The 19174-nt window shown below is 41.4% G+C and overlaps 1 protein-coding gene across 1 annotated transcript in view; it reads left to right on the top strand.

The window, feature by feature from the left end:
• Window positions 1–10429: 10429 nt before the first annotated feature.
• The window catches only part of SCN8A (sodium voltage-gated channel alpha subunit 8), a 212584-nt gene continuing 203839 nt past the window's right edge, over window positions 10430–19174 (top strand). The window contains exon 1 of the mRNA XM_010374004.2: window positions 10430–10837. The gene's annotated coding sequence lies outside the window, so the exon portion shown is untranslated. The remainder of the gene's footprint in view (window positions 10838–19174) is intronic.

Raw genomic sequence — 19174 nt, 5'->3', positions numbered from 1 at the left:
TCCCTGCCTCCAGACCCTAGTCTCCTGCCTCAAAAGAACTTACAGTTTAGTACCCAAGTTAAGACACATATTTACATTGATGTAGATGTCAAATAACGCAACAAAGAATATAGCTGATACACCAACAATGTATATAAAAGAATCATAAAATATATACCAATTAATTAAAAGTAGAAAGAGAGAGGAAACAAAGAACATATGGGAACAAAGAGGAAACAAAGTAGTGCAATGTTAGATTTAACCCTGATATTGATAATGACATCAACTATAACTTGTCTAACCCAATTGAAAAAAAAAAAAGATTGTCAGATTGGAAAATAAAGTAATACCCAACCATATGTTGCCTAAAATAAACCACCTTTTTGTGGTGGTGGTGGGGGAGGGCTTTTAAATTGACAAGTAAAAATCGTATATATTTATGGTGTACAATATGATATTTGGAAATACGTACACATTTCCAAATTTGATTTAGTATACACTAAATCAAGCTAATTAAGAGATGCATTTTTTTTGTGATGAGAACACTTAAAATCTATTCTCCTAACAATTTTCAAGTACTGGTATATCTTGTTTTACTGTGCTTTTTAAATTTATTTTTAATTTTTTTATTTTAGTTTTTGAGATGGAGTCTTGCTCTGTCACCCAGGCTGCAGTGCAGTGGCGCAATCTTAGCTCACTGCAACCTCCTCCCGGGTTCAAGCGATTCTTCTGCCTCAGCCTCCCGAGTAGCTGGGATTATAGGCAGCCGCTACCACGCCTGGCTAATTTCTGTAGTTTTAGTAGAAAGGGGGTTTTGCCATGTTGACCAGGCTGTTTTGAACTCCTGACCTCAAGTGATCCGCCTGCCTTAGCCTCTCAAAGTGCTGGGATTACAGGCGTGAGCCACTACGCCTGGCCTATTGTGCTTTCTAAAATTGCACTTCACAGATATTGTGGTTTTTTTTCAAATTGAAGTTTTGTGGCAACCCTGCATTGAGCAAGCCTATGGGTGCCTTTTTTCCAACAGCACGTGCTCACTTTATGTTTCTGTGTCACATTTTGGTAATTCTTGCTGTATTTCAAACTTTTAAACTGTTATAACATCTGTTATATCTGTGGTTAGTGATCTTTGATGTGACAGTTGTAATTCTTTTGGGGTACCACGAACCATACCCATACAAGGTGGCAAGCTTAAATGTTGTGTGTGCTCTGCTCCATCAACTAGTTGTTCTCTGTCTTTCTTCTTCTCCTTGGGCCTCTCTATACCCTAAGACACAATATTAAAATTAGGCCAATTAATAATTCTATAGTGCGGCTGGGCACAGTGGCTCATGCCTGTAATTCTAGCACGTTGGGAGGCCAAAGTGGGTGGATCACCTGAGGTCAGGAGTTTAAGACCAGCCTGGCCAACATAGTAAAACCCCATCTCTACCAAAAAACACAAAAATCAGCCGGGCAGGGTAGCATGCGCCTGTAATCCCAGCTACTTGGGAGGCTGAGGGAGGAGAATCACTTGAACCTGGGAGGCAGAGGTTGCAGTGAGCTGAGATTGTGCCACTGCACTCCAGCCCAGGTGACAGAGCGAGACTCTGTCTCAAAAAAGAAAAAGAAAGAAAGAAAGAAAGAAATAAAAAATCCTACAGTAGCCTCTAAGCATTCAAATAAAAGGAAGAGCTGCATGTCTCTCACTTTAAATCAAAAGCTGGAGATGATTGAGCTTAGTGAGGAAGACATGTCGAAAACCGAGATAGGCTGAAAGGTATGTCTCCCAGGCTAAAGGGTAGGGCACAATCATAGTCCATCTTAACCTCAAACTTCTGGGCTCAAGTGATCCTCCTGTCTCAGTCTCCCAAGTAGCTGAGATTACATGGCCCATGTCACTGTGCCCAGCTATGTTTCAAAGTTTTTTGTCGAGAGAGGGTCTTGCTATGTTGCCCAGGCTGGTCTTGAACTCCTGGCCTCAAGTGATCTTGCCTTGGCCTCCCAAGTCCTGGGATTACAGGCATGAGCCACTGCACCTAGTCAAGGAAAAATTCTTGAAGGAAATTTAAAGTGCTACTCCAGTGAACACATGAATAATAAGAAAGCAAAACAGCCTTATACTGATATGGAGAAAGTATCAGTGGTCTGGATGGAAGACCAAACCAGCCACAATGTTCCCTTAAACCAAAACCCAATCTAGAGCAAGGCAATAACTCTCTTCAATTCAATGAAGGCTGAAGGAGGTGAGGAAGCTTCAGGAGAAAAGTGTGAAGCCAGCAGAGGTTGGTTCATGAGGTTTATAGGAAGAACCCAAGAAGCCATCTCTAGAACATGACAGTACAAGGTGAAGGAGCAAGCGCTGATGGAGAATCTGTAGTAAGTTATCCAGCAGAACCAGCTAAGATCATTAATTGATGAAAGTGGTCACACTAAACAACAGATTTTCAGTGTAGAGAAAAAACCTTCTATTGGAAGAAGATGCCATCTAGGACTTTCACAGCTAGAGAGGAGAAGTCAATGCCTGGCTTCAAAGTTTCAAAGAACAGCCTGACTCTCGTGTTAGGAGGTAATGCAGCTGGTGACTTTAAGTGGAAGCCAATGCTCATTGATCATTTTGAAAATCCTAGGCCCCTTAAGAATGATGCTAAATCTACTCTGCCTGTGCTCTATACATGGAATAACAAAGCCTGGAACAACAAAGCACATTTGTTGACAGCATGGTTTATTAAATATTTTAAGCCCACTGTTGAGACCTACTGCTCAAAAAAAAAAAAAAAAAAAAAAAAAAAAAAAGATTCCTTTCAATATATTACTGCTCATTGACAATATACCTGGTCACCCAAGAGCTCTAACAGAGATGTATAAGGAAATTAATGTTGTTTACATGCCTGTTAACACACCATCCATTCTGCAGCCTGTGGATCAAAGAGTAATTTCAATTTTCAAGTCATATTATTTAAGAAGTACATTTTGTAAGACTATGGCAGCCGTAGATAAGGATTCCTCTGATGGATCTGGGAAAGGAAAATGGAGAGCCTTTTGGAAATGATTCACCATTTAAAAAGCCATTAACAACATCTGTAATTCACAGGAGAAGATGAAAATATCAACATCAACAGGAGTGGGAAGAAGTTTATTCCAGCCCTCTTAGAGTGTAAATTAGGAACCATTGTGGAAGACGGTGTGGTAATTCCTCAAGGCTCTAGAACTAGAAATACCATTTGACTCAGCAATCCCATTACTGGGGATATACCCAAAGGATTATAAATCATGCTACTATAAAGACACATGCACACGTATGTTTATTGTGGCACTATTCACAATAGCAAAGACTTGGAACCAACCCAAATGTCCATCAATGATAGACTAGATTAAGAAAATGTGGCACATATACAACATGGAATACTATGCAGCCATAAAAAAGGATGAGTTCATGTCCTTTGCAGGGACATGGATGAAGCTGGAAACCATCATTCTCAGCAAACTATCACAAGGACAGAAAACCAAACACTGCATGTTCTCACTCATAGGTGGGAGTTGAACAATGAGAACACATGGACAGGGCAGGAAACATCACACACTGGGGCCTGTCGGGGGGTGGGAGGCTGGGGGAGGTATAGCATTAGAAGAAATATCGAATGTAAATGACGAGTTGATGGGTGCAGCAAACCAATATGGCACATGTATACCTATGTAACAAACCTGCATGTTGTGTACATGTACCCTAGAACTTAAAGTATAATAATAATAATAAAAAAAGCATAGAAAAATATTATGATTTGCTGCAGGCTCAGATGATGGTTAGCACTTTTTAGGAATGAAGTATTTTCAAACTAAGATATGTACATTTTTTAGACATAATGCTATTGCACCCTTAGTAACTACATTATAGTATAAACACAACTTTTTATATACACTGAGAAACCAAAAAGTTTGTGTAACTTACTTTCCTGTGACATTTGCAATATCTTGGAGGTATGCCTGTATAAATACATTGTTATTAACTATTGTCACTATGATGTATACCAGATTTCTGGAACTATTCTTACTGTCTAACTGACATCTTCTATCCTTTGACCAACATCTCCCCAATCCCCTTATCCCACAGCTTCTGATAACCACCATTTTACTCTTTACTTTTATGAGGTTGACTTTATTAGATTTCACATATTAGTGAGATCATATGGTATTTGTCTTTTTGTGTTTGGCTTATTTCACTTAATGTAATGTCCTTCAGGTTTATCTATGTTGTTGCAAATGATGGGATTTCCTTCTTTTTTAAGGCTAAATAAAAATACCAAATTTTCTTTATCCATTCACCCATTGATAGACACTTAGTGGACTTTATATCTTCGCTATTGTGAATAATGCTGCAGTGAACAAGAGAGTTCAGTATCACTTCGAGGTACTAATTTTATTTCCATTGGATATATACTCAGTAATGGGATTGCTGGATCATATGGTAGTTCTATTTTATTTTATTTATTTATTTTTTTGAGGAGCCTTCATATTTTTTTCCATAATGGATGTACTAATTTACATTCCTATTAACAGTGTACAAGAGTTCTCTTTTCTCCACATCCTTGCAATAACTTATTATTATTATTTTTTTACAGTAGCCATTTTAACAGGTGTGAGGGGATATTTCATTGTGGTTTCGATTTGCGTTGTCCTGGTGATTAGTGATATTGAGTGTTTTTTTTTTTTTTAAATACTTCTTTTAAATATTCTTCTTTTGAGACATGTCTATTCAGGTTCTTTGCCTATGTTTTACCAGGGTTCTTTGTTTCCTTATTATTGAGTTGTTTGAATTCCTTATATATTTTGGATATGAGCCCCTTGTTAGATGTATGGTTAGCAAATATTTTCTCCCATTCTGTTGGTTGTCTCATTATTCTTTTTATTGTTAAGGGACCCATTTTAAATATAAAGACACAAAGAGGTTAAAATTAAAAGAATGGGGGGAAAGAAATACCACGCTGATGCTATATTAGACAAAATAGATTTCAGAGCAAAAAATATTAGAAGGATAAAGGTCATGCCACAATGATAAAGAAGTGATTTGATCAAGAGGACATAACAATGCTCAACATCAATGTACCTAATAACAGAGCTTCCAAATAAAGGAAGCAAAAACTGATAGAACTGCAAGGAGAAGTAGACTAATCTACAATTATATTCAGAAATGTCCTTTCTCAATAAATGATAGAACAAGTATAAAGAAAATCAGTAGGGATATGGGATACTTGGACATCACTATTAATCACCTTGACCTAATTGACATTTATAGAGCATTCCATCCAATGACAAGAGGGAACACACTCTTCACAAATGCATACAAAACAGCTGGGCACAGTGGCTCACACCTGTAATCCCAGCACTTTGGGAGGCTGAGGCTGGTGAATCACTTGAGGTCAGGAGCTTGAGACCAGTCTGGTCAACATGGTGAAACCCTGTCTCCACTAAAAACACAAAATTTAGATGGACATGGTGGAGCACACCTGTAATCCCAACTACTCTGGAAGCTGAGGTGGGAGAATCGCTTGAACCTGCGAGGCAGAGGTTGCAGTGAGTCAAGATTGCACCACTGCACTTCAGCCCAGCTGACAGAGTGAGACCCTCTCTTGGAAAATAAAACAAAAACCAAAACCAACCAACCAACCAACCAACCAACCAACCAACCAAACAAACAAACAAAATACAGAACATTTACCAAGATAGATCATATTCTGGGCCATAAAACAAGTCTCAAAAGACCATCGATTCATATAAATCTTGTTCTCTGACTACATGCACTAAAATTAGAAATTGACAACAGAAAGTAATCAGGAAAATCCCTCAATATTTGAAAATTAGGTCATATGCTTCTATAACCCACAAGTCAAAGAGAAAGCAAAAGGGGAATTAAAAGGTATTTTTAACTGAATTAAAACAAAAATCCAATATATCAAAATTTGTGGGATGCAGCTAAAGTAGTCCTTACAGAGAAATTTATAGTACTAGGTGTCTATTTTAGAAATCAGGAAAAGTCTTAAATAAATGACCTCAGCTTTTACCTTAAAAAATTAGGGGAAATTTGGGAGGCCGAGTTGGGTGGATCACCTGAGGTCAAGAGTTCGAGACCAGCCTGGCCAACATGGCAAAAAACCATCTCTACTAAAGATATAAAGATTAGCTGGGTGTGGTGGCGGGCGCCTGTAATATCAGCTACTTGGGAGGGTGAGGCTTGAACCCAGGGGGCCGGAGGTTACAGTGAGCCAAGATCATGCCACTTTACTCCAGCCTGGGCAAAAGAGCGAAATGCTGTCTAAATAAAATTTAAAAATGTAAAAAAAAATTAGGAGAAAAAAATGAAAAAGTAAATAGAAGGATGGAAACAATAAACATTAGATTAGAAATCAATGAAATAGAACACAGAAAAATCAGTGGAGAAAAATCAATGAAACCAAAAAGTATTTTTTTGAGATCAATAAAGTTGATTAAACTTTAGCCAGACTAACTGAGACAGGGGGAGAGAGAGAGATAGAGATAGAGAGAGAGAGACAGAGAGAGAGAGGATACAAATGACCAATAACAGGAATGAGAGAGGTGACATTACTACAAATTCTATATATAGTAAAAGAATAATACAATAATTTTATGAACATCTTTATGCCCATATAAATAAAATAGACAAATTCCTTGATAGATAAAACTACCAATATGAAATGTAAAACCTGAAAATCCCTATATTAAAGACAATAAATTTGTAGTAAAAAACTTTCCCTCAAGCCAGGCACAGTGGCTCATGCCTGTAATCACAACATTTTGGGAGGCTGAGGCAGGAGGACTGCTTGAGCCCAGGCGTTTGAGAACAGCCTGAGTAACATAGCGAGAACTCATTTCTATAAATAATAAAAAATTTAGCCAGGCATGGTGGCGCATGCCTGTGGTCCCAGCTACTCGGGAACCTGAGGTGGGAGGATCTCTGGAGCCTGGGAGGTTGAGGCTGCTGTGAGATGTGATGGCACCACTGCACTCCAGCCTGGGCAACACAGTGAGAACCCTGTTTCAAAAAAGCAAAAAAAGGCCAGGCGTGGTGGCTCACGCCTGTAATCCCAGCACTTTAGGAGGCCGAGGAGGGGTGGATCACCTGAGGTCAGGAGTTTGAGACCAGCCTGGCTGGAGCCCGTTCTCTACTAAAAATCCAAAAAATTAGCCAGGCGTGTGGCGGGTGCCTGTAGTCCCAGCTACTTGGGAGGCTGAGGCAGGAGAATCACTTGAACTGGGAAGTGGAGGTTGCAGTAAGCCGAGATTGTGCCACTGCACTCCAGCCTGCCAACAAGAGCAAAAACTTTGTCTCAAAAAAACAAACAAACAAACAAACAAACAAAAAACAAAAACAAATCAAAACCCAAAACCCAAAAACTTTTCCACAAAGAAAACGCCAGGCCCAGATGATTTCACTAGGCAATTCTACTAAACAGTTAAGGAACATGTAATATGAATTTAACACAAATTCTTCCAGAAAATTGAAGAGAAGGGAATACTGTCTTTTCTACCAAGCCAGCATTACTGGGATACCAGGACTAGACAAAGGTATTAGAGGAGAACTACAGACCAATGCACTTCATAACATAGTTGCGCTAATGCTTAACAAAATGTTAGCAAACCAAAGCCAACAATATATAAAAAAGATAATAAGTCATGATCAATACATTACCCTAGGAATGTGAGTTTAGTTTAACACTTGAAAATTCACCACTATATATAGGACCAAAAAGAAAAAAAACATATGCGGAAAAAGCGTTGACAAAATTCAACATCCATTATTGATAAAACCCCTCAGCCAAATAGGAATAGAAGATTCCTTCCTCAACACGACAAAGGGTATTTAGAAAAAGCCTACAGCCAACATCATGTTTAAAGGCCAAAGATTGAAAGTTTTCCCCCAAGATGAGGAACTAAACAAAGATGTCTGCTCTTACCACGTCTATTCAACATTGTACTAGAGGTTCTAGCCAGTGCATAAAGGCAAGGAAAACAACAACAACATCCAGATTGGAAAGGAAGAAGTAAAACTGTGTATTTGCAGATTGTATGTTTATCAGTAGAAAATCTAAAGGAATCTACAAAAAGCTCTACTAAAGGTATTAAATGAATTTAGCAAAGTTTCAAGACACATGATTAATATATAAAAATTAATTATATTTCTATACAATGCCAATGAATAATCAGAAATTGCCACATAAAAATAGTATTCAATAACATCAAAATAGGAAATATTTAGGAATAAATTCCAGAAAGATGAGCAAGACCCATATCTTGAAAACTATAAAAAACTGAAATTAAAAAGGACTAAAGTGTCCATGGAATGAAAAATTTGATTTTGTTATGATATAAGTTCTTCCCAAGTTGATCTATAGATTCATCGCAATGTTGATCAAAATGTCAGTGGATTTTTGTTGAAATTTGACGAAGTGATTCTAAAATTCATACGGAAATGCAAAAAACCTAGACTAGCAAGATCAGTACTGAATAAGAAGGGCAAAGTCAAGGGCTGAAACTACCTGATTTCAAGATTTATTATAAAGGGAGAGTAATCCAGACAGCGTGGTATTAGTGAAATATATCACTATGAAATATATATCACTATTAGTGATATATTAGTGAAATATATCAGTGAAACAGAAGGAGAGTTTAGAACTAGATTCTTACATACTTGAGTAAATGATTTTTTGCAAAGCTGCAAGGGTAATCAGTGGAGACAGGACACTGTTTTCAGCAAATAGTATGGGGACAACTATATATCTAAGCAACAAAACAACAGAAGAACTTCAAACTACATTTCATACCACATACAAAAATCAATTCAAAATGGATGATAAACCTAAATGTAAACTCTTGAACTATAACATTTCTAGAAGGCAACATAGGAAAAAATATTTGAGGCCTTGTGTCGGGCAAAACTTATTAGATATGACACTAAAAGCATGATCCATAGAAGAAAAAATAATAAATTTAACTTCATAAAAATTAAGAAGGTCTTTTTTTTTAAGAGACAGATTCTGGCTATGTTGCCCAGGCTTGAGTGCAGCAGCTATTCACAGGCCTGATTATAACACATTATAGCCTCCAACTTCTGGCCTCAGGAGAGCCTCTTGCCTGAGCCTCCTGAGTAGCTGGGACTGCAAGTGTGCACCAGGGAACCTGGCTGAAGAAACTCTGCTTTTGGAAAAACACTGTTAAGAGAGTAAAAAGAATAAAAAGATAACCCTAATCTGGGAAACAATATTTGCCAATCACATATCTGATAGATTTGTATCCACAATATATAAACAACTCCTTAATTTTTGTTAAAAAAATTTAGAATCAGAGCCTCCTGTGTTGTCCACGCTGGACTTGAAATCTTAGGTTTAAACAATTATTCCTGCTCAGTGTCCAGAGTAGCTGGGACAGCAGGCGTGCGTCACTGGGCCCAGCCAGGATATATAAACAACTCTAAAACTTAATTAACACACAAAAAAACAATTTTTAAAATAGACTGAAGACTTGAGGAGACACTTCGCCAGAGGATTTACTGGTGACAAGTCCATGAAAAGATGTTCAATATCTTTAGTCACTAATGAAATGGAAGACAAACCCACAGTGAGATAAAACTACACACCTATTTAAACGGTTAAAATTAATCACCCCAAATGTTGGTAAGGATGTAGAACAACTGAAATTCACATGCTCCTAGTAGGAATGGAAAGACATAACCACTTTGGAAGGCAGTTTGGCCCTTTCTTAATAGGTTAAATATACAACTAAAACAGGACTCAGTTATTCCATTCCTAGATATTTATACCCGTGAGAAACAAAAGCATATGTATCTATACAAAGACCTGCACACGAATGCTCCTAACAGCTTTGTTCGTAATAGGCAAACACTGGAAATAACCTAAATGTCATCAACAGGTGATTGAATAAACACATTGTGGTGTATCCCCATAAAGAATACCACTAAGCAGTAGAAAGGAACTCTTGATAGGCAACGACTGAATAATCTCAAAACGATTATGCCGAGTAGAAGAAGCCATACAAAAAAGAGAGTTTGTACTGTATGATTCCATTTATTTAAAATTCCGGAAAATGCAAACCAATGTACAGTAATAGAAAGAAGATCAGTGGTTGCCTGGAGAGGGTGTGTGGGGGCGAGCGATGCAGGGAGTGATTACAAAGAAGCACACGGAGAAATTTTTGGAGGTGATGGGTGTGTTCATTACCTTGGTGGTGATGGTTTCATGAATGTACACATATGTCAAAATTGTACAATCTAAACACATGCAAATATACTCCAGTAAAGCGAATTTTAAATGTATCGTAGAGGGCACATTATGTGATAACCATACCGTGTGCCAGGCTGTGTCAGCAATGTGTGAAGTGCATTCTCCCCGTTAATACAAACAAGAAGTTTATCAGGTTGCTACTATGATTGTTTCCTTTTACAGACGAGAACATTGAGGTCTGGAGAGGTTGTTACACCCTCTTTCCCTCTTGTGATTGGTGGTAGGAAAATATTAAGTAGAGGAGAGGCACAGTAAAGTGCCAAGAGCTCTGGCACTCCTTACCTAGATCCTGGAGTGAGGGTGGAGTGAGTGTTTGAAACGCTCATGCCTACTTTATAGATGGACAGACTGAGGATCGGAAAGACTAAGGTGGCCTGGGGGCTGTCAGGGAGGCAGCGCCTCCCCTCTCCTAGCAATAGGTCTCTGTGGGCTGAAACACGAGCCTCCACCTGCCGCTGATTGACTTGATTTTTTCAGTGGGCCCAAGATCCTGTAAATTGAGTTCCCTGTGCTTTTGGATGTCAGAAACTTCACTGAGAGCGGCACTGCTGCGGGGCAGGAGAAAGGTAAGACTTGGCACTGACGTGGGCCACGGAGCACGCGAGTCACCACGACAGCTTTCGGGTCTCGCCGCCCGGCGCTGGCGGGCAGCCAGCCGGCGTCTCGCGGCGGGTCCGGGCCCTCAGCCCGCGGCCCCTCCCGGCGGCTCAGCGGGGGTGTCGCGGAGGCGGGCCCGGGGACGCTCGCTGGCGCTCCCGGGCGGCGCCCCCTGCCGGCGCCCTGCTCCCTCTTGCCCCTGATCAGCTCCCGGCGGCGCGGGGACGCGGGCTTGAGAGCCAGCGGGCGGGCGGCGCGCTGCGGGCGAGCGGGCGAGGTGGCGCGCCCTGCAGGGGTAGGTGGGCCGCGGGGGCGCGGGCGGGCGAGCGCGAAGCGCGGGGGCGGCGGCGGTGGCGGTGGTGGCGGCGGCGCGTGCGGGCGGGGGCCGGCCCGGGCGGGGGGAGCGCGCGGAGGGGTCGGCGCGGGGGCGGGGCGGGCAGGGGGCCCGGCGAGCGGGGCGCGCGCGCGGTGGCGCGCGGCGGGCGCGAGTCATCAATTATGCAAGGAGTCGGGCGGTGCGGGGGGCGGGCGCGGGGAGCGCTCCAAGATGGCGCCCACCGCAGTCCCGCCCGCCGCAGCCTCGGCACCTTTGCAGTCCGGCCGCGCCTCCCGGGCCCCGCGTTAGGGCCGCCGCTGCCTCCCTCGCCGCCGCCGCTGCCGTAAGTCGCCCCAGAGCCCCCGCCCTGGCGCTGCTTCCTGCCCTCCGGGTTTCCCTTCTCACCTCGGGACCCTTGAGCGGGGCTCGCCCGTCTCCAGTCAGGGGCTTTGCCGCAGAGTGCGCGGCGGGGCTCGACGGGCCGTGGAGCTGGGGTTCTGCTCTCCTTGTTTTGGACGGGTGTTTGGAAGTCTTGCTTCCTTCTACCGTGTGTACCGGGGGTCTCTTAGGACAACTGAGGACCACCAGTCCCCACCCCGGACACCCTGCTCTCTCCGTCTTGGCTACAATGAGGGACACGGCCCGTCCTTGGTGCCCCTTCCGCGGTGCAGCCCCCCACCCCTCCCCCAGTGCCGGGGCAGAGTTGGGGCCCCTAGCCGGCTTGCACTGGGAAGGGCAGCGCTGTCGGGATCTTCCTACAGCTGCCCCTCAGCTCTACCCCTCCCCCATGTCTTGCTGCATCCTTCTCCCTCACCCGGCTTCACATTGCTAAAAACTGCAGAAGCCAAGGGCTCCTGGGTTCTTCCGGCAGCCAGCACTCCCGACTCCCTCTGTCCTTTACTCGGATGCATTCGTCCCCCTCCCAACAGGGTGCTCTGGGATTGTGATGGGGGCTCCCGGGACCTTCCTTGGCAGGCTAGGATCCCTGCATTTGGAAGCACATCACTTTGAGAATATCTCCTTCCCCCATTCCACCCCCACCCCCACCCCCACCCCTGTGCCACCCGATGCAGAGCTTGTTCCTCTTCTCTCCCTCCCCCACCTTACCATCATCAGCAGCACCCTTGGCTTCTTGTTAGCGTTGGGGTACAGGACTGTTTGCCCACCTCCGTGGGCTTGGACCCTCCTCTCTAGTTCTCACTTGGTACTTTGGGGCACCGCAAAGCCTCTGCAATTTCTCCTGAGAGCTCAGCTCCATCCCCTCCGTTGCCAGCAGCAACCACCGGTGGAGACTTGGCTAACTTTCCCGGGGTTAGCCAGGACTGTCAGACCCTTTCAGGGGCCCCAGCTTCGAATTGGGATGGAATGGGAACCATTTTTCAGCCCAATAAATAGGATTCTTCAAACCATGCATTGCATCCAACTACTCCACCCTATGCCCTCTTCCTCACTTACACTGCAGTTTTTGAAGCATGGGGGAATACATTTTATTTGCAGAGATTCCAAGATTCTGCATCAGCGTTCATAATAAATGGATGTCATCTGTTTGGGGGGAGGGTAGAAGAAACTTTGGATTGCATCTGGCTAAATTCAGGGGGAGGGAGAAATAATTAGCATGGAGCAAGCTCTGCCACACAAGGAAAACTGCTTTTCATGCACAGTGGGCACCGGAGAGTCAGGGATGGAAGCAGGAAGTGTGGGTGGGGGCTTTGGGGGTAAAGGGGGAGAGTGCTTTTTATAACTGTTTTCTCAAGTTTGAACCTGGAGAGCCTTTAGAGAGAGGTAGCAGTGTGTTAGGGCTGGGGGATGTTTTAGCTTTCCAATGGAGATATCGGGTGTGGTAGGTTTTTCACTATCTCAAAATCCCTCTGCACTTCTCTTTTCTCCACGTGCATTAGAAGATATGGCGGGGGGGGGGGGGATATTGTGCTTTTTTTCTCAAAAAAAATTTTTTTTATTTGTAATGCAAATGGCTGGATAACATTACTACACGATATCATCCTGGTAGGAATCTTGGGGGAATCAGACTTAAAATGCTGAAAGCTTTGTAGCACATTACATGTAACCTGGTTCTTGAAATACTGCAGCATTTTTCTTTGGAACTCATGACCCATAAGGCCTTCATTTCTCCCTGAAAGAGGATTTGGTTGCTGGTTGGTGGGGTGGTGGTTGTGGGTAGTGATCCTTTGGTGTTCAGCACGCATTCCCTGTCCTAGAAATTGAGGTCCTCCCTGGAGAGGGCTGCAAGCGTGTTCCGTGTTCTCTGAACATCTGATTCAGGGTATATGTAAATGTGTTGTGTTTCTGAGTAGAGCTGGCGGTGGGTATTGCAAAGCAGTTCATAATGGTGCAGGTCAGTTATTGGTTTCTTGGCTTCAGTTTGAGCAGCTTTGGTTTTCATTTGGGGTTTTGTCAACTTTTATCAAAATCCTTGGAGGATTTTGTTTTAAATTAATAAAGGATAATCAAGTGGAATACAGCATCCTTAAAAACAACCATCCGGTTGCTGTTGCTTTCCTTGTAGGACCCTTAACAAATTTTTCTCCTGGTCCAGCTTTGGGTTGCCTCTGTTTAGGCTTGTACTCGGGTTTCTTGCTGTGGTGCTGAAAGGACAGTTCCTCGACCAGTCCTGCGGCGAAGTGCACACACACTGGACACGATTGGGTTTTTCTTTGCTTTTTATTATCAGCAGACTTTCCCGTGGATGTGTATGTACATGCGCAGCTGGGTTTGTACTTGAGGTTGAAGGCCTAGTTATCATATTTTATTACTCCCACATAGCTCTTCATTTTGGCTATCCCTCATGGAGACAATGTTTTACAGGCTGCAACAGATCCATATGTAAGCCATAGTGACATTTTGCTGACTGCATCATTTCAGCACACTTCAGTCATTTCAAATAGCAAGCAACTGTTAATATTCTTGGTCTCCACAAGAAGTAATCTGATAGCTGACTAAATTAAACTGGATCAGAAGAGCATGTTCTCTGGGTTGATTTGAATAGTGAACAGGGCAAGGCACTTGACACAGCAGAGATCAGTATTACTAAAGTAGATTTGTCCAAAAAACTATTTTAAAATCATAAAATAGGAAGGAGGCCATAAAATTCACCTGGTACCACCTCCCATCCAATACAGGAATCTCCTTTATGGGAGATCTTTGCTTTGAATACATCCATTGGTAGGGAACTTAATGCCACATAATGTAGCTCATTCCATTTGGATTCCACTGTGATCAAAATATTTTAATCTAATTGAAAAAGTAATATACATAAAGTTGAAAGACATATAAATTAGGGCTATATCAGGGGCAAATGCCATTCTTATGCTTGTTTCCAAGAAAAAATTGAGAATTATTGTTCTGTAGAGAATATACAAGAAACGTGCACTTAGTTGAAAAGAATGCAAAAATAGACATGTCCACCTAAAGCAAGAAAAACATTCTGTGAATGGAAAGAAAAATAATTATCTTTAATGTGCTGGTATTATGTAACAAATTGTTCTGGAAGGCACATGCTTGAATTAATGAATATTCAATTCCTATGGATTATATCTAAGGACAATAAAGCTATACTATAAAGTGTTAAAAATCCAAAGTTTATCCAGAGTGAGATCAGTTACCATAATTAAAAATATGCATACTTATTGCAGAAAAATTTTAATATATGTAAAAACAGAGGGAAAAAGTCGTCCCTAGTTTTACCATCCTTACCACCTTTGCTTTTACCATAAGCAAAACAATTATCTGTGTTTTATTATGTTTTTCCAGTCTTTTTTATTTCCCATAGAGAGGGAAAGAAGCACTTGTAAAGTTATCCAGAATGACAGTATTTTAAAACTGAGCCCTTTAAGCTCTTAATTTTATAGTTCACTAGCTAGTCATTTAGGGACTTAAACAGATTGTTGTATTTCAATTTACCTTTTTCTTAATCCTTTAGAAATGTTCCAAAAAGGCCAGGTGCGGTGGCTCAAGCCTGTAATCCCAGCACTTTGGGAGGCCGAGACGGGCGGATCACGAGGTCAGGAGATCGAGACCATACTGGCTAACATGGTGAAACCCTGTCTCTACTAAAAAATACAAAAAAAAAAAAAAAAAACTAGCCGGGCGAGGTGGCGGGCGCCTGTAGTCCCAGCTACTCTGGAGGCTGAGGCAGGAGAATGGCGTAAACCCGGGAGGCGGAGCTTGCAGTGAGCTGAGATCCGGCCACTGCACTCCAGCCTGGGCGACAGAGCGAGACTCCGTCTCAAAAAAAAAAAAAAAAAAAAAAAAAAAGAAATGTTCCAAAAAAACTTTAATGTGAAAGAATTCACTCATAGAATTGGACTTCTATAAAGTCTGTTTGTATTTAGCACATTAACTGAGGAATAAATAAACCTTTTCTTAGTCAATGAATCAACAAATAGTCTCACTCCGCACCTACTATGTATAAGGCACTGTTCTGAACACTAGTACAATGCCTGTCTAAGCTGGTGAGCACCAGCTTAAATAGTAATACTGTGCTCAAAAACTGTGGCTATTAAGGTGTTGAAGGAAACAGAACTTTTACTCTATAAGTTTGTTAATTGCTGAAATGTATGGCAGTCTGGTTAGGGCCAGCCCAGTGATTTAACCTAAAAAAGAATAGTTTGTGCAAGAATGGGAAGTAAATGCAGGCAAAGAAAAGACAAAGGAGAAGGTTTCTGGAAAAATTATCCCTTTGTGAAGTTAATAGAGACACAGCCAGGACATGTATTTAAGTACTATGTTAGAGATTAAGGTGAAATGAAAATACAAGAAGGTTGCTATAGTTACACCATTGAGAAGAAAATGTCAGAGGCAGTATGGGCTTTGGAATCAGACAGAACTGGATTCAAATCCTGACTCTGCTACGTATTAGCTTTGTGACCTTGGGCAAGTTATTTAATCTGTTGGAGCTTCAGTGTTCCTATCTATAAAAGTGGGAATAATAATACCTACATTGCAGGGTATTTGTGGAGATTAAATGAAATCTGTGTTTCCTTATGGTTTCTGACACGTAGTGCTTAATATATATTAGCCCCTTTTCCTCTAGGGATTTGGCAGCTTAATGTGTATTTATATATGTATTTGACATGGTATATATGTACTGTATTGAATTTCAGTAGTCTGAAAAGCAGATGGTTGCTTTATCTTCAGTCTGGCATAGAGGATGGAACCTGTAGGTACCCTAACTTGGATGGACATTGCTAAGAAAAGTTTTACTGTACAATTGCTGTGCTGGCTTCCACCAACACAGTGCAAATGTGGTTACCAAAGTAACTCTTGCGTTGTCCATTCCCAAACTACACTAGAATAGGACTCTCTACCCAAAAGGAATGCTTTGGCACTCTCCAGCTGGCAGGCAGCTGGGCTGTTTTTAGCTGTAGCCTGGGATCTGAAGGTGAAATGGACTCAAAGGCTGAGGCCTGCCGTATGCTGACTTGAGCTGGATTTTTACATTGTGGTCAGTGATTATACATGTTTTGAGTTGGTTTTGTCTTCAGTTGGTTTTACGTTTCCCCACTGTATAGTCTTTGAACTGCTTTATTTGTATGGGTCTCATAGGTGACCTGCCACCTTTGGTAAATGTTACTCTGTGTTTGTCTATTTATAAAAACTTTCAAAATCCTTCTATCAGTCGATTGAAAAGGAGGTAAGGCAAATATCCTACCCATTTTATAACTGAAGAAACTGAGTATCGAAGAGCTTAAGGAAGGAAGTTGTCCAGGCTAAGGACTATCTACCTGGTGTAGTGGAGACTGGTACCTAGGTTGGTCGACTCATGTTTAATGACTTTTTTCTATTAAATGGTGTTATATTCTGATGTTCATATAACCAAGTAATGTGAACAATTTTAGTTTTATTTTAAGAAATTTTCATTAACCTAGGTAGCTAAACATATCTCAGTGAGTGGGCATAATGAAAGATTCTGGGATAGACAGAGGGAGGGCAAAAGTGCCTTTGAAGGAAAGCATTTTGGAAGCAGGAAGGATGAGGGGAAATTAACAGAAGATGTATCAGTAAGTAGAATATGGATGAAAACAGGAGGCGCTGAAGTAACGCACTTCTGTTCCTTCTGCAGCTATCCTAGCTACTTTTAAAAAGGTCATATCTTGGTGTCTGCTTATCTTTCTCCATGTCTCTTTCATGTAAACACATATAGTTGGCTATTCATGAAAGCTCTCCCATTGCCAACCTAGGTTGTAACCAGGACTGTAGGGAATTATGACCACTGTTACCTGGACTTCTTTGCTTATGCAAGGCTGAAACTGGTGTGAGACTCAGAGAACAGAATATGCTGGGGATTGGTGATGGGTGCGGGCAGCAAGTTGGGGCCAAAGAAGTTCTGGGAGGACTTTGGGCTAGAAGTACTACAAAGGTAAAAGAGGATAATAGTTAAGATTTTCCTTGGGCATATGGAGATATATCATACTGAGGAGAATAGAATGAAATAACAGCCAGAAGCCTGAGAGTCTGAGAGGTACTTTTAGTTTGGTACTGAAGCTCTCTTGATCCTGGAAGGAGTTGAGTGGGGTGGGTTGACTAAAATAGGCGATGGAGAGATTTAGATCACTTTATATTCGCTATTGATGGTAGACATCCTGTGTTCACTGGGCGTGTCCCAGGATCTGGAAGTGGAAAGCAATGAACTCCCTCCAAAGGCACATTCGCAGGCTCCTTTCATATTCAGCTGATTAGTGCAGTTTTTGTGTTATAATTTTTTTTGGGTTCCTGGGGAGTAGGAATGTTAGAGAAATGTGGATGCTTATTTATCCAGGGATGGATCATCAACCGGTGAATTACACAGTTATTTATTTTTCTCCTTTTTCCTCCATTATGAGCACTTAACTGATCATTAGCATTTCTACCAGCGTGAACTTTGGAAGGGAGAAAAAGTCAAAATTAAAATGTTACTTTTACTTTTTAGATAATGATTGATAAAGGAAGAGATGGCAACTACTTTGTCAATGAAAAAGCACCTCATATTTGATCTATTCTTCTCTCTTTATTTTAATAGTATAGACAGTTGAAGGCCGAGCCTCTAAAAGTTTAATGCCCACTGCAAGCTGGTATAAATAGCATTTTTCTTTCATTTTACTGAGCAACAACCCTGTAAACAAGTAGGGTTTAATTTATTATATATTTAGCTCCTTGTTTCAGGATTAATTCCTCAATTAAGGATAAGGCAACAGGCTTTTGTGTTACATTCACTACTGTCTTTTTATCTTTGCAGGAAGCTGAATGCTTTTAAATTTAAAAAGTTGATGCATTATTAAATTGCAGAAAAAAAATCAAGCAGGTTGCAAATAAGACTGGTAGGGCATTCTCAGAGGTCAGAATACCCAGAAATCACATTTGCTACAGACTTCTCAATTGGATTTCCTATGATTTGGTGAATACTATAAGGAAGCATAATGCCTTGTTTGTAGGAAACATGTCTTGAAGATAATTAGTCACTTTTTAAAATGAGTATTGTAATAGGGAGGGAAGAAAGTGTTTAGAGTGTGACGAATCATCATAGGGAGAAAGCAAAAGAAGGTGAATGATAGAGTGAAAATGGGCAAGGGGATTTGGGTGTGAACGTGGGGAACTGCTCATATTTTAAAAGTAGGTATTCACTCCCCTCCGACAATTCCTTTGGGTACACCTCCATATTACTGAACCATATTCTCATCTGCTGGACAGGGCTCAGAACCTTAGGAAGGTGGTTTTGTTGTTGTTTAGTTTTATTTTATCCTTAGCTCTGCTAGAACTTTGCTGCAAATTGCTTTCTTTATCTGATCTCTGCACTGAGAAAACTGGATAATATTTTCTTGCTTTATGGAAAAAAATGTAGTAATATTCTTAAACATTTCTTTCATTTCCTCTTGATTTTTAGTCACATAATACAAAAACATTTTCTCAGAAGGCTCTGTTGACAGTTTCTCTTCCATTCTATGTCTTGAAATATTTGTTTGAATATTTAACAGAGGCACAGAATTCAAAAATCAAA

The sequence above is a fragment of the Rhinopithecus roxellana genome, chromosome 10 (genome assembly GCF_007565055.1).
Source record: "Rhinopithecus roxellana isolate Shanxi Qingling chromosome 10, ASM756505v1, whole genome shotgun sequence".
Lineage (NCBI taxonomy): Eukaryota > Metazoa > Chordata > Mammalia > Primates > Cercopithecidae > Rhinopithecus > Rhinopithecus roxellana.
This window is presented reverse-complemented; position numbering and strand designations above follow the sequence as displayed.